The 14,723-nt window shown below is 46.0% G+C and overlaps 1 long non-coding RNA gene across 10 annotated transcripts in view; it reads left to right on the top strand.

Moving 5' to 3' along the window:
* LOC110296206 overlaps positions 1-14,723 on the top strand; it is a 138,619-nt gene that overhangs the window by 44,912 nt on the left and 78,984 nt on the right. For 9 of the 10 annotated variants that reach the window (XR_003836902.1, XR_003836897.1, XR_003836899.1 and 6 more), the window contains one exon: positions 6,311-6,473. This is a non-coding gene — a long non-coding RNA (uncharacterized LOC110296206). The remainder of the gene's footprint in view (positions 1-6,310; positions 6,474-14,723) is intronic. The other variant, XR_002378161.2, reaches the window with a different exon arrangement.

The raw sequence follows: 14,723 nt of genomic DNA, 5'->3' as shown, positions 1-14,723 counted from the left end.
TGTAAACATTCATATATTCTTGACAGGTCTGGGGGCTGCTCCAGCTTTCAAGGTGACCTGCTTTGTTTCCCCTGTCATGTGGCCATCAGCTGGGCCCACACAGCCAACCCCCCGACACACACACACATACACACACATACACACACACAGGCACGCACACAGGCAGACATTCCGTAGCTTGTCAGACTGATTGGACCTGGTTGTTTCTTGCCTGGTTTGCAGATACCTTACTGTACGTATTCCATTGATCTCTCCTTGTGGTCAGGTTGCTTGAGTCTGTGTGTAGTAGAACATCATTACCATCATAGTTTTTCTTTTCAGGATCTTCTAGGTTATTTCTGCTTTATACTTTGATGCCAGATGAACTTCAAGAGGATCTGGCCACCCCCTCCCCCCAAAAAACCCACTGTCTTGATTGGCGGTGTTAATTTCCTGAAGACATTCGTGTTTTCATTTTCTGCCTGATGATTGCTGTGGATTCATCTGGTTCGTACATTTTGAAACTCTTCGGTTAGAGCAGATTAGTCCCCAGGTTTCTTTTCCAATTGAAATTCAGCGCAACTAAATAAGCCCATTTCAGCATACACGATCATGCCACGTGTTTGTTCTGCGAAGACAAAATGTTTTTCCCTATTGAGCAGTTCCTGAAAGACTTAGGTGGCTAGCTAGGGTCCTCGAGTTTCCCAGCCAGACAGTTTCAGACACCGTCATTTATGGACTGCTGTGTTGGAAGTCTTTTCACGTGGACTGCATTGTCTCTTGTCTGTGACTTCTGTGTTTACAGTAAGGAAGTCAGACACAGGTCTGTTGAGACTGCCTAACTCTCTCACACCTGCTTGGGTTTTGCAGTAGTATTTGCTAAGTGAAATATGAGGACTGGTTTGTCATATGTTTTCACAGAACACCGATGGCTCTTGGCCAATCACTTTAGTCTTGGTCTTATTTTTTCCCCCATGCATAAAATTGCCTATTTTTCACTTCAGATGGGGGTGAGAGGCAGTTCTGAGGTTTTTTTTTTTTTTTCTTTTTTCCTTGTTGCTTGCACACCATCTGTGGTCTTGGCATCTCAGACAAGTTCCCAGATCATCCGTTGGTTGGTCAGCACTCACAGTGATCAGGACCCTAGCCTAGGCTTGTCCCTGTTTGTCAGGCAATGTCACTCTAGTCACCTGAGTGCTGAACGTGGATGCTGCGGCCTCCGTGTTCCTTTCATTGTAAATAACCTCTGCAAAGGTAATGCAGAGAATTTGCACGTATACTCCAGCCAGTCCCAAGGAACAAACACGGTAACATAACCGAACAAGCATGTCTCTTTATCCACACTCATGGGTGGTTCTCTAGTGTCCATTTCCTGTTCAGAATCTTCACCCAGGGATGCCATATTACTCTTAGCCTCACGCCTCTCAAAAATTGCGTTTGGCCTTAACATAGTTGAGTATAGGTGTTTGAATTTTGTTTTTGCTTTGTTTTGTTGAGACATGGTCTCACATAGTCCAGGCTGGCCTGGAACTTCCATGCAGCCAAGGGTGACCTTGAACTTCTAATCCTCCTGCCTCCACTTCCCAGGGGCTACATTTACAACATGCCCCACAATAGCTGGTTTTATGCAGTGCTAGGTAGCCAGCCCAAGGCTTCATGCATTCCAGTCAAGTCCTCTACCAACTGAGCCACATCCCTATCACTACAGCATCAGTTTTGAGGATTGTCTTGTTTCTTTGTCTAGGGCAGCCTACAGAAGAAAGCATTTATTTAATTGTAGCATCACATTTCAGAGGGCGAGTCCATGGCCATCACCATGGGAAGCATGGCAGCCAGCAGGCTGAGCGCTCATGGCAGACAGGTAGAAGGCATGGTAGAAGGCAGACAGACAGCAGGACCTGGCATGGGTTCTTGAACCTTCAAGGCCCACTCCCAGTGACATGGCTCTTCCAACACCCTATTCCAACAGGTCATTCTTAATCTTCTCCAACTGCTTCTGTCAACTGGGACCAAGTATTCAAATATATGCTCCCATGGGGCCATTCTAGGTGGGACCCGAAGTCTACTGGGGAAGATAGTGTGTAGGTTGTCTATCTGTGCCTGTTTTACTGAGTGTTGGATGTGGTGGGCTTGGAGGGAAGACCACAGAATGAAGGTTCTTTCTTTGTCACCTCCCCATGAATGGTGTACATGCTGTCTGTCACCATCAATGTCATTTGTCACTGGCTCAGTGTTTGATGGTTTTCGGTAAAAACTTGTTTTCTTTTCTCCCTCTACCCTTGGAAGCAAGTCACCAAGGACAGTAATCTCACCTGTAAAGTTCTGTTAATTGTCTTTCCTGTACATACTTTACATGCTGTGTTTGAAATCATGCCAGCTTGGGGAGGGGTTTTGGTATCTTATTTCAGATATCTATAGTCTAGACTTAATGTTTAAAGCCTTAAGTGCAAGAATAAGTAAAAACATGTCTAAATGCAGGAGTGTTTGGAAGCAGTGTAATTTTGCAGCCGCCTGCATTTTGATTTATTAGTTTTACTTTAAAATCTCCACAATCTGCAAACTGTAGCAGCCGCTCTGCTCCGATCAGATGGCTGCACAGACTGCTCCCAATGCTTTTAGCATAAGAAAGCCTCACAATTTTTTCTTAGAATTCGGGGAATAATGTTTAGCATCATAACATTTTATCCATACTGAAGTCTGTCTAGTAAACATAAAAATACATTGATTATAATTAATGGAAGTATTTTTGAGTATGGAAATGTTCCAAAGAGTCTCCCCAAGACTCTGTCATTGGGGCAGTTCACTGCTCCCCCTCTGCCCTCCGCCCACGTCGGCTGTAGGAGTTCACGGCCCCTCTGTTGGCTCTCTTGTCTCTGTGTTTCAGGAAGGGGAGAGACTCTTCCAGTTTTGTCTTACTAGTCTGCTACTCAGTCAAGTCAAATGGCCTTACTTACACTTAAGAAAAAATTAAATTGTTACTACGTTAGCATATAAACAGAATATTCCAGAAGTGGTATCTATGAAATGGTTCTTGTATCTGTTTATAAGATATCCTCTCAGAATTCGTGATGAATTTTGTGACTGCCAAAATGACTTAATTTGTGGGACAACGCTTGGAGCCATTCCGTGCCACCTACAGTTATAAACACTGGTCTGGGTGGACTTGCTAAGTCTTTTGTCAAGACTCTGGGACTTAATGTCTCCTCGTGTTTTCACTTGACTTTGAGACAGTTTCAGAATCTTGCACTGAGGGTAAAGGCTTAAAAACACTTCTGAGGAGTGTCCTGCTCACTTCATGGCCACTTGGAAGGACAACTGAAATCAAGAGTCGTGTTTCCAGTCAGGCGCAGGGGAAATCCTTTCCTTGACTTTCAGTTCCACTCTCAGTAGTGAACCGATTCCTTCCGTTCATGTGGGGATTCCCATGCTGATGGCCAGGGGCCTCATCACATATGTGCAGCACACAGGGGAGTGCCGCCTTTGTTATTTCTTAACTGAGTGAAGTCTGCCCTGAGTACTATTGCCGTTTTAATATTACTCATTCTTAGTATGGACCTGTAAAGGCTGAACATCAAAAAGTTAAATATAGAAAATTGTTATCAAGTAGGTTAAATAAAGGCCATTTAAATATAAGGCTTTTGGATCTGTATTGTACATAACATGTATATTATACCACAAATATATAAAACTTTCTTAAATTTTAGGTAGCAGGTAAAAAACATACAAGAACAGAACTTTGAATGCAGTTTGTGCCTGCCTTTTGTTTGCTTCACTGTGCTTTCTTCAATTAGATGTAGACCACCAGGGGATAGGACATGGCTTTTCTATTCTGAGAGTAAGAGTGTTTTTTCAGCGTGTATATATGTGCACCACATGTGTACCTGTTGCCTGAGGAGGTAAGACAGAGGGTCTCAAGTATCTGGAGTTACAGATGGTTGTGAACCACCATGTGGGTGCTAGGAATTGAACCAGGATCCTCTGTAAGACCAAGGGCTGCTAAATGCTGAGCTGTGTTCATGCCTAGGATGTGTTTCTATGGCTTGGTTTGTTTGAGTCATTTGGAGGAAAATCTATTGGTAAGACAGCTGCAATCTAGCTAACAGTCTTACAAGATAGAGGACTCTGAAATTAGCCACATGAAAGTTTAAAAGCACGTGGAACACTTTTGCTATTTCTTGAGTTTGTGGAAGAGAGAACTGTGGCCCTTCACTTTGCTCAGTCATCCTAGTTTATGTCCCTAGGAACCATCCCCTAACACACAGGAGCCTACCCTCTGTTGTACTCTGCTAGCATGTTTGCACAGAGTAGGGAGTGAAAAGTCCTCTTAACTGAGAAGGATGCCGGAGTCCACTGCTGAGAAGCCATACCCTGTCCTTTGCAGCCTTGCTCTCCAGCCTCGTCTCTAGTCTCTTACAGAGCCTTGTTCTTTCTGAGGGAATTCCTAGAGGTTGAAGCCATCAGGTGGCTCACAGTGCTCATAATCCTAAATCCAGAAGATAAAAGCCTTGTGGCCTCTGTGGGTACTTGTAGTGATATGTATATACTCTCTCTCTCACACACATAATTCAAAATAATGTAAATAATCATTTTTAAAAGAAGATCTGTTCTTAGAAAGGACTTAACAGAAAGAATGGTCTACCCAGTCATTGCTGAAAAGATGTGTGGTCACATATCTTTTACTTTAGCCAGCCATAGTGGGACACACCTTTAAGCCCAGCAACTGGGAGGCAGAGGCAGGAAGGTCTCTTGAGTTTGAGGCCAGCCTGGTCCACAGAGTGGATTCCAGTACAGCCAGAGCTACATAGTGAGACCCAGTCTCTAAATAAATAAATAAATAAATAAATGAATAATCAATCTTTCACCTTGATAGTTGAAAGTCAGCTGAGAGAATGGCAGGTTATCCCTAGAAAACGTACAGATCTCCTTCAAGTGTGTTAGAAAGTTGGGTTAGGATCAGCACCCCGTGGACAGCACCCCGAGGCAGCTGTCACTCCTCTCACCAGGGTTATGAGTGTTCTGTTGGGTAAAACTTGGGACACTCGCTCTCACGGTCGGGAGGCCATGGTGGCACAGTGTTCATTCTTGTAGGGCTTGGGGTGATGCCTACTGAAGCAGGTGCTAAACCAGGCTGAAGGGACACACATTTACCTTAGAGCCACTAGGGAGCCATGGTGGGACCTGGAGAGGAAGGAGGTCGCTGCTGTAAGTCTGGAATGGAGTGTGGAGCAATGGAGTCAGTACTTATTACAGGGGCAGCTTAGAGAAGAGAGGGAGAGGTGGTGCCAGCCTGCAGTTAACAGTCCCTCCTTTCCTCTTCCCTGCTCCTTCTTACCCTCTCCAGGAGCAGCCCTGGGGTAGCTGCACAGCGATTTTAATTACTTGTTAATTAATTAAATTATTAATTATTTGGCTTGGGTAAATGATTGTTGGAGGTTTGAGGACAGTCAGAATTGACATCATGAGCTCAGGGAACACAGAGACAGTGTTGACAGGCTGCTCTACCCCTACCTCCTCAGGCACTCATTAGGATTCCGGTAAGAATTTTGTAACCAGCTGGCCATACTGTTGAGTCTGCCCTTAGTGCCTCTAACAAGTTTGTTGGTGTAATGGTTCTCCCTTTCTTCAAAGGCCAGTGGGCCAGATGTCTATAGCCTGTTTCCACACATACGCCGATTAGAACACATTTTCTGCACAGTGGCCTTAGCCTAGACCTCAACTCTAGACTATATGGTAGTCCATGGTCAATCTTGCATGCTAAGTACAGCACAGTGCCTTACTCAGCAGAGCCACCGGGTCCTCTTGTAGCCAGAGCTCGGGGAAGGCAGGGAGCGTGAGCAAGATGGTGGGCAGCGTGGGTTTCCAGAGCATCACACAGCCCCTGCCTATGTTTTCTGTGGGTCTCCCTTGCTTTCCTTCTCAGGACGCTCTGTATTATAAACATTTATTATTATAACAACCACTATCTTGGTGGTTGTTATAATAGGCACAAAATAACAATCCATAATTTCTTGTTAACGGATTACATTTTTAAAGGCTTTTTTTCTGTGTGTGAACGCTTTGTCTCCGTATATGAATCACAGGTTTGCCTGGTTCCCATGGAGTACAGGAGGAGGAATGCAGGTCCCCTGGAGCTGCATTTACATCTACAAGAACAATAAATGCTCTTAGCCCCTGCGCCACCTCTCCGGTCTTGGTACTAGGAGTTTTAAGAGTAGCCCTTTCCTCTCTAAATGTGAACGGGACTTTTTAAATTTTAATTTGCTTAACTTGTAGTTTTGGTAAAAATATTCAAAGTTAGTCATTCCTCACGTACTTTTTTCTCCCGTGCCAGCAGGCTGCACAGATACCTGACTCTGGGCACTCAGGAAGACTCAGGCAGAGATGGGGAGTCAGCCTGCAAGCTGGCATGCAAGAGCTCACATGCAGTTCTCCATTTAGCTAGGAGGTTTCCAGGGCAACCACCGAAGCAGTAATTAAAGATGAAGAGCTAAAAGGTAAGTACTTCCGAATCCTGAAGCGAGGTGGTCGGCAGGCTGCTGCCACAGTGTGCGCTCTTAGTCACTTAACATTAAGTAAATATTTTTTAAAATAAATTTTTAAAACCTCTAATGAGAGGATACACACTAAATTAGGATGTACATGCTATGCTTTGATGTTTATCTTTTCACACATGCACACGCGCACGTATTCTTGTACGTACGTACACACTGCACACACATTTTTATGCTTCCACCAGCCAGTCATGGGACCAGGCATTGGGATACCAGGGCTTAAGGTGTCTTTCGGGTTCCTGTTTTGAACATCCCAGCATATATATATATATATATATATATATATATATATATATGGCATGCAAATGAGCAACTGCAGAGGCGTCTACAGTACTTAGTGTGTAGCAGGAACATTCAGGCTCTCCAGGCAATCACGGGTGCTTACACAGCCTGACAAGGTGCTCGCCATGCCGCCATCCTTTCCTTGAGCGGACTGTACCCAGAGAGGTAAAGTGTTTGCCCTGGGTTATGAACCTTGTTTGCCTGATAGTTCAGGGCATCAGTGCAGCAACAGGGCTGATGAGAGAGAGCTCCACCAAAGCAGTGGCGCCATTGAGAAGGTAGAAAACAGCTCTTTTAACAGAAGCCTCAGAAGCTGGCGAGTCTATTCCCAGGAATAGGGGTAAAGTTTGCTCATGCAAATGCTGCGTTTCATGAGTCCATGGGTTAAAGCAGTCATGGGCCCTGGAAGATGGGAGATACTTACAAAAGGCAAAGCCCAGATCTCCACACCTTCAAAGAAAAGATGCTTAAATCTCCACTTTTCAGACCAGTGCGTTTTTCAGTTATGCACAGGTATAAGGGCTGAAACTGTAGGTGGCATGGGAGACTTTGGTAAGTGTAGGCTCTAGGATATCTGTCCCACCATTTTCCCTGTAGCAAAAGTAAGGAATCTGTCAGAAAGAGAAAAATAACCCTTAAAAATTAATAGAATTATTAATTCATACCCTGTTATATGGGAGACAGGTGACTTGTGACCCTATCTAAAAGGTTTTAAAGTGAATTTTATATTCCTCAGACATTTCTCTTTGAAAGCTTCTAGTAGCCTACGAGAATATTCTGCTGATGTGCCTGCTTTTGTGTAGGTCCGACCTTCTAGAGAGTGAGATTGAAGCCCCTGCAGTAGCAAAGCCACCAGACTGGTGTGTTGTACCTCTGCGTCACAGCCCGGTCATGGGCACATCACCCAGATCTACACCCCACACCTCTCACACCTTGAAATTGTAATCTGTTCCCTTTTTCCGGTCCATGACCAATGACGGCATTGTTTCTGCCCTGCCTAGGATTTATTGCCCCCTCTAACTCTCTGATAGACGGACTTTATCCCATAGTTAAGTTTATTGCCCTATCCAATTCCCTAATTCTTGGGATTTGTGTTTCCTTTACTTCAGTGATTTCAACAAACCATCCCAGATTCCAGACTCCCCTCCCTACATGGAGTCTATCAGTCCAGACTGATAGACTACCAATCAGGAGCTATCTGAGCACCATGGCCCAGATGAGCAGATCAGGGGCTATCTGAGCACACTCTGTGTCCATCTCCCCTGCCACATGCTGGTGCTATCTTTTTCATCTACCAGCTCTTCTCCCATCTTTTAAATGGTGCCTTCTCTTTCTTTTTACTATGTGGTGGTGGTGGTGGTGGTAGGCTATGAAGCCAGAAGGGTCAGGCCTCCTGAGCTGGAGTTACAGGAGGTTGTGAGCTTCCTGATGTGGGTGCTAGGAATTGAACTCAGGTCTTCTGAGTGAGTCACTTTTCTAGTCCCCTTTCATCCATCTGACCTGTGTGTTCTTCATCCTCCCTCAGCAACTTAGAAACACACTGAAGATTTAAATCAGTCTTTTCCAAAGCCCTCCATGTATGACCCTTTAAACTCTGGGCAGGGCAGCAGGCTAAACTGGAACCTGTTCTCCTGGGTCCAGAACATTTCCAACAGTGGACAGTGACCCTGGGCTGGTTGTCAACACAGATGACTGCTACCAGCTTGGTCCCTACTCTTTACCTCTCTCTTTGGAGGGGGTCTGTTCTGCTTGATGGTTGCCAGGAGATACATAGCAACCTCCTTACTTTTGCTCCCCTTAGCCCTAAACCTAAGCTAATCCTCCCTGTCCCTGCCTCCCTAACTTGCTTATGGCAGCCCAGCCCTCCTTTCTTTTCATGACACTCCCTGGGCAGCCGAGTCCCTTCCTGCATTCACCGCACCCCTACAACCCGTTGCCACACTCATTTTTCCATGTCCCCCAAGCGCTTACGTCCTTGGTGTCTGTTCCTGAGCTCTCTCTGGTTTCCTCTTTCTCTCTGCTGTCATCTCCATTGGTCTCACCTCTGCCCTACTTACTTCTGTTAAGAGGCAAGTGCAGAAGTCCATTGGGAAACAGGGTCTCAGAGCGTGGCTCATGCTGGCCTTGAACTTGAGATTGTACTTCCCCTGCCTCTGGCTTTATAGACATCTGGGACCTAGTAGGGAATGTCTGTTTTTAACAAAGTACAAGACAACAATTGTGATCTTTGTTCTGTTTTTGCAGTGCTGGGCAAGGAACGCAGAGCCTTACTTAGCCAGGTACAATTTTACCGCTGAGCTGCTGCCCAGCCCAGCAAACAGTGCTGTGTCTCTGTCCTTTTCTTTCTGCTGGAAAACTAGGGTTGCTCAGGTGGAGGACATCAATGACATCTCTGCATGATCTCAGCTAGATACAGTGCTGGCGCCTGTTAGTTGGAGAATCCTGTACTCTGCAGAAAGAGGCTCATGGGTATATGCACAGGAGTGGGGCTCACTAACAGTTTTCAGACTAGAAAGGGACTCCCAGACCCATAAGCCCTTGCCCGACATCTTTGTTTTTTAGAAGGTCCAAGAAAGCAGGTTTAATAGTGGGTTAGTAGTCAGTTTAGGACTAGGAAGTCTGGATTTAGGGTGTCAGCTTTAATAGATATCACGTGGGGCCACTATAGCTACCCTGTGTGTAGAGACTGTGAGTCTCAGGAGAAACTTCAGGACTTGTTGGAGCCCCCTGAAGAGCACCTGGGACTAGAGGAAGGCAGCGCTGCTCACTGAGGATGTAAGAATGCTAACCATTTACATATCCTAAGCTCTGGCAGGAAGGCCATTGTCCAACTGTTCAAGATCCAGATATCAGAAGCCCCAATTATATTTGTAGAGACCCTCAAGATCCAAGCAGATGAGATTTAAAAATAAATGACACAGAGGAAAGGAAACTTCCATGTTCTTTTCTGATTAGGGCATGAGTATTGGTGCTCCTCCGCCCTTAAACCTATGGTCTTGGTTTGGATGTGATCGTGCCTAGAGCTAAGGATTCTTAAACCTATGGTCTTGGTTTGGATGTGATCGTGCCTAGAGCTAAGGATTCTTAAACCTATGGTCTTGGTTTGGATGTGATCGTGCCTAGAGCTAAGGATTCTTAAACCTATGGTCTTGGTTTGGATGTGATCGTGCCTAGAGCTAAGGATTCTTAAACCTATGGTCTTGGTTTGGATGTGATCGTGCCTAGCGCTAAGGATTCTTAAACCTATGGTCTTGGTTTGGATGTGATCGTGCCTAGTGCTAAGGATTCTTAAACCTATGGTCTTGGTTTGGATGTGATCGTGCCTAGCGCTAAGGATTCTGCATAGTATGTTCTTGTGAGGTCATGTAGGTGGAGCAGAACACACACTATGCCAGTGTGTAAAAATACACCAAGCCAGAAGGAGAGACCTCACCAGGCACCGAGTCTAAATGTCCTTAACTGTCCTAATTCCAGTCAAGTCAAGAAACTAGGAAAAATGACTGCCCCCTTTTAATCAACGAGCTCTGTGGGCTAGGGGGTGGTTTGGCTTTGTTTTGCTATGCTTTGCTTGTCATCGTAGCTGAAGCCAAAGCCTTCTCCCCATCTGGTGTAATACAAAATGCACACAGGTGGCACAAAACTAGTAAGTAAATCCAAAAATTCTGTGCTGTATAAAGTTTAAATAATAACTTACTGATCCACCTGCGGCCATTCTCTCTTCCCAGTAGCTGTTGGAATAAATAGGGGTTTGTTCTTGGGACTGTTGCCATCTAAGTGATAGCCATTTGCTACCGCTTTCTGTGTAAATTAATTAAAAATCAGCAAGGGCCAAGGAGATAGTGGGAAAAGTGCTTGCCCCACACATGTGATTGCCTGAGTTTGGTCCCCGGAACCCACATGAAAAGCTGGATGCAGTGGCTAGCATCTGGAATCCCCAAGTTCCTGACTTGGAGATGGGAGGCAGAGACAGGAGGTGTGTCCAGACAAGGGCCAGCCAGGGTGGAGTAGGTTGCCCCATGGAACAATCGACAGGAAGAGACACATTCTCTATCGAAGTGTCCTCCATATGCATGCACACCATGGCGCACGCACATACACTCAACGCACACACAGATTTAAATTAAATGCAGTTAGACCTTAAGCCTCATCAGGCATGTTAGCCACGTTTGAGGTGTTCAGCCCCTGGTGGCTACCATATGCACAGGACAGGTGTAGTGTTCCCTGCCATTGCAAATGTTCTGTCAACAGCAGGGATCAGGACGGATCCCAGTCATATATAAACACATACACACAGTTGGGGTAACATTGTACATACTGTTTTGCAGTTTGTTTTTTCATCCAACAGAGAAACTGTTAACTCAGTGTGATCCACATGCAGGATCCTGCCAGAAATGAAATGAAGGGGAGCACCCTGGCAGACGTAGACGTAGAGTGCATCCAGAACCATCTCTCTGTACTTGGTGTAGCATTAAGTAGACTGTTTGCAGGAGGAGTCCACTCAGCCCTGTCACGCTAAGAAAAAACACTTCAGAACGTGTGTGTTCAGGCTGCCCGTGCTAACTAACCTAACCACACAACCAGTTACACATGGTTCTCCTTGCTTTTCTCTCGTAGCTAGCACAAGTTGCTCTTTCTCTGTCTTCTCACTGGCCAGTACCTGCTGTACTTATGTTGCTATTGATATATATATATTAAATGAAAGGATATTAAAACGGTTCGGCTCCTCAGCTATGCTTTTAGCTGGATGTCAAGTGCCTCTAGCCACATACGGCAGTGGCTTTTGTGTTGGGCGGTCTCCATGGTTGCATGAGGCTCAGTTGGACAATTACTCAGTCACTCTTTCCATGAAGTGCAGTGACATTTCCGTGGATGAAGTGAAGTGGCTAGGGGGACGAACAGGTGGTACTGGGAACACTTGCAGTACCATCCCATGTCTCTCCCTCTGGAGGTGAGGACCCTTTTTCTAAAATGCAGGCTTTCCTACTGTCTGCACAATGGGCAGTCCCCGAGGAGTTAGGAGAGAATTGGTACTTAGTTGTGTTTGTTGGCTAGTTTGCATGTTTCCTTTTCCTTTGTTGAGGCAACATCTCATATAGCCCAAGATGGCCTTGAACTTCCTCCTTTGCTGAGGACAGCCTTGGACTTCTGATCCTCTTACCTTCCCTCCCTGAGCCCTGGGACCGCAGGCAAGTGACACCACGTTCTGCCTTTTACAAGACCTCAAGGATCAAGCCCAGGGCTTTGTGTTTGCTGTAGGTAAGCACTCTGCCAATGGAGCTATATTCCCGGCCCTGGCTCTGGTAGATTCTCAAGTTAAAACACTGCCTGCAGTCAGACATATGTGGTCAAGAATAAATGTACTAACTGCAGAGAGGACTGTTGAATTTAAGCTAGAAAGTGTATTGACAAAAACTTACCAAACAGAACATATTTATACCTCTGTGTGTTTAAGAAATATGTGATCTGGAAGGATCAGAAAAGTGAAGAGTAGTTCCATTGGGGGAAGGAAACGGGGAAGAGACAAATTTCTCTTATGTTCCTTCCCCCCATCGCCTTCTAAATGCAACCTGTAAACCTGGGCTTCCTATGGCTGTCACTTGAACCTTCCAGAACCCTCCCAGTGCACAGTGGCCTGGAGCCAGCACACCTTTGCATCTCAGAGTAATTACTGTACCGCAGCAGTTAGAGCTATGCAGAACTGCTTTCTTCATATAATTTAAGTGTATTTATGAGGAAAAAATATTGTTAGCATTGAAATTTTTCCCAAGCAGCCATTCTTAGCACTTGCGGAAGACAGTGCAGGAGATGCTGATTGAAACCCATGGAAATAATTAGAGCAGAAAGACAAGGCTGACAAGAACTTATCCCAGGTCTGGGGCACCTTGCTTCAGCTTGCCTTTGAAGAAAATGAATGCAGTGTTAATTGGTGCTGGGTTGAATAGTGGTGACGGAGCCCATTCAGCACCAGCACCTACCGCCCGCCCGCCCGCCCGCCCACGGTGGAGCGCTCCTGAGAGGCAGGGAAGTGGGAAGTGGAGACACCGATGCCCATCCCCACCCCTCCATAGCCCCATAGCTCAGATCTCAGGAGACCACACCTGGGCTGGGGAGGGCAAGTGGGGGCGGGGCTGAAGTATCATTTTAAAAAATGGCCTTCTGTAATTCTGCAGTATTAACTTTGCTGTTAAGTTGAGTCAATAGGTGTGTACTCTGTTCAGGAAAGAGAATGGGGAAGACACTAGATATGAGGAAGGACACTGCGTACTGGCTAGCTTACTTAAAAGGAAACTCTTGCTTGTCGTGGAACTTTAAGGGGAGGCTTCCTCAGTGCCAGAGTAAATCTCACCACCGTGACTGCCACGGCAGCAGGGGTACCTAGCCACCAGGGTGTGGACCCTTCACATCCTGAAGGTGAGGCCCCCAGGTGGGTGGAGAAGAACTGCTGCTACATCTCATCAGTGATCCCTCAGGCCAGTCCCTGGTTCAGGACATCCGTGCCTTCCTCTCCTTCTTGTATTTTGTGTTGTTCTGGTTTGTATTTTGAGATAGGATCCCATCTTTTGTGTGTGGGAAGAGGGAAACAAATCATGTGACCCTCCCCAGCCCACCCCGGAGCGGGGCCGTCAGGGACAAGTCTGCTTTGTGTTTTCCTTTTGCCCGGCTCCGTTCTGCCTCGAATGTGAGTGCCACTGTCTCAGGTTAGGTCACAGTGTTAGAACCACAGACGGGGGAACCTGCTGGCTGTCCTGGGTTCCTGTAAACTAGGGGACAAAGCTGCCACAGCCAGACTTAGCTGTGATCGTCATAGGTTCTTTTCCTGGGCAGGCTCTGCTTGACCTTGTTTAAAATGGCGCTCTCCTCCTCCTCAGATTAGGAGTCTGAAGTTGAAGAATGAGGAAACATGTTCAGTCCCTCCCAGGTGGAGCCAGCACGGGAGTCCACGTGGCAGCCTCCCGGGCTTTATGTCCCCGAGCTCCACCCTCACTTGTGTGTTGCTGTCTGACAACAGCCTTTTCAGCCCAGGGTTTTGTATCTTTCACATTTGGCAGAGTCCCAGTTTTGTGGATTTTTTTTTTCTCTTAAAGACATTGGGTTTTTCAGAGAAATTCATCTGTGGCTTTTTAAAGTGACAAAACAAGTTAACTGTATTTTAGTCAATAATCTTTATCAGAAAACCTTGCTCTTAATTTCAAAGAACCCGGCAGCATGCATTTCCAGAACTTATTTTAGTTTGATAATGATGACATTTCTGTGGAAAGAGCAGTTTAAAGTGAGAGGCTTTCTGAATTCTTTTGTTCTGTCTGTATTAGAAGAGATTTTCAAGAAATTGTGAGCTTATTTTTTTTTCCTTTTGGTTGTCTGTTCATGGCAAGGACTCCAGAACATAGGGGCATGCCGGGAGGCTAGAAGTTCTGCTTAGGTTGTCCAGAATGTAGAGGGCTGGAAAAGAGGCTTGCCATGGCTGCCTGCCGGGGCGGGGCAGCTGGCAGCTGACAGTGGAGAGCAGGTGCCCCGTGGGTCTGGGCCGTGTAGACAAGTAGTTGGCAACAAAACCTAAAGTGAAGAGGGGGCTCGTGATCTGCTGCCAAGGTTCCTGGTGGTGCCCAAGTGACCCTTCCAAATCCATCCGTTTTTGTTCTCTCTTGAGTGGAGCTCATAATTGCTTCCTTAGCACAGCAATCTCCCAGTGCAGTCCCCGGGCCAGGGCCACCAGAGTACGGAGGAGACGAAACCATGGTCAGTGAGTTGGGAACTTTTGTTTTCTGTTCAGTATTTTAAAATCAACCCTACATCCCCTCTGTGTGTGTGTTCATGCGTGCATGCTTGCACAAGTGTTAGTGGGGTCAGGGAATGACTTTATGTGGTGGCTTTTTTCCTTCCACCTTCATGTGGGTTTCAGGGATGGACCTT

The sequence above is a fragment of the Mus caroli genome, chromosome 6 (assembly GCF_900094665.2).
Source record: "Mus caroli chromosome 6, CAROLI_EIJ_v1.1, whole genome shotgun sequence".
Taxonomy (NCBI): domain Eukaryota; kingdom Metazoa; phylum Chordata; class Mammalia; order Rodentia; family Muridae; genus Mus; species Mus caroli.
Note: the sequence above shows the minus strand (reverse complement) of the source record. Positions and strands in the feature narration are given on the sequence as shown.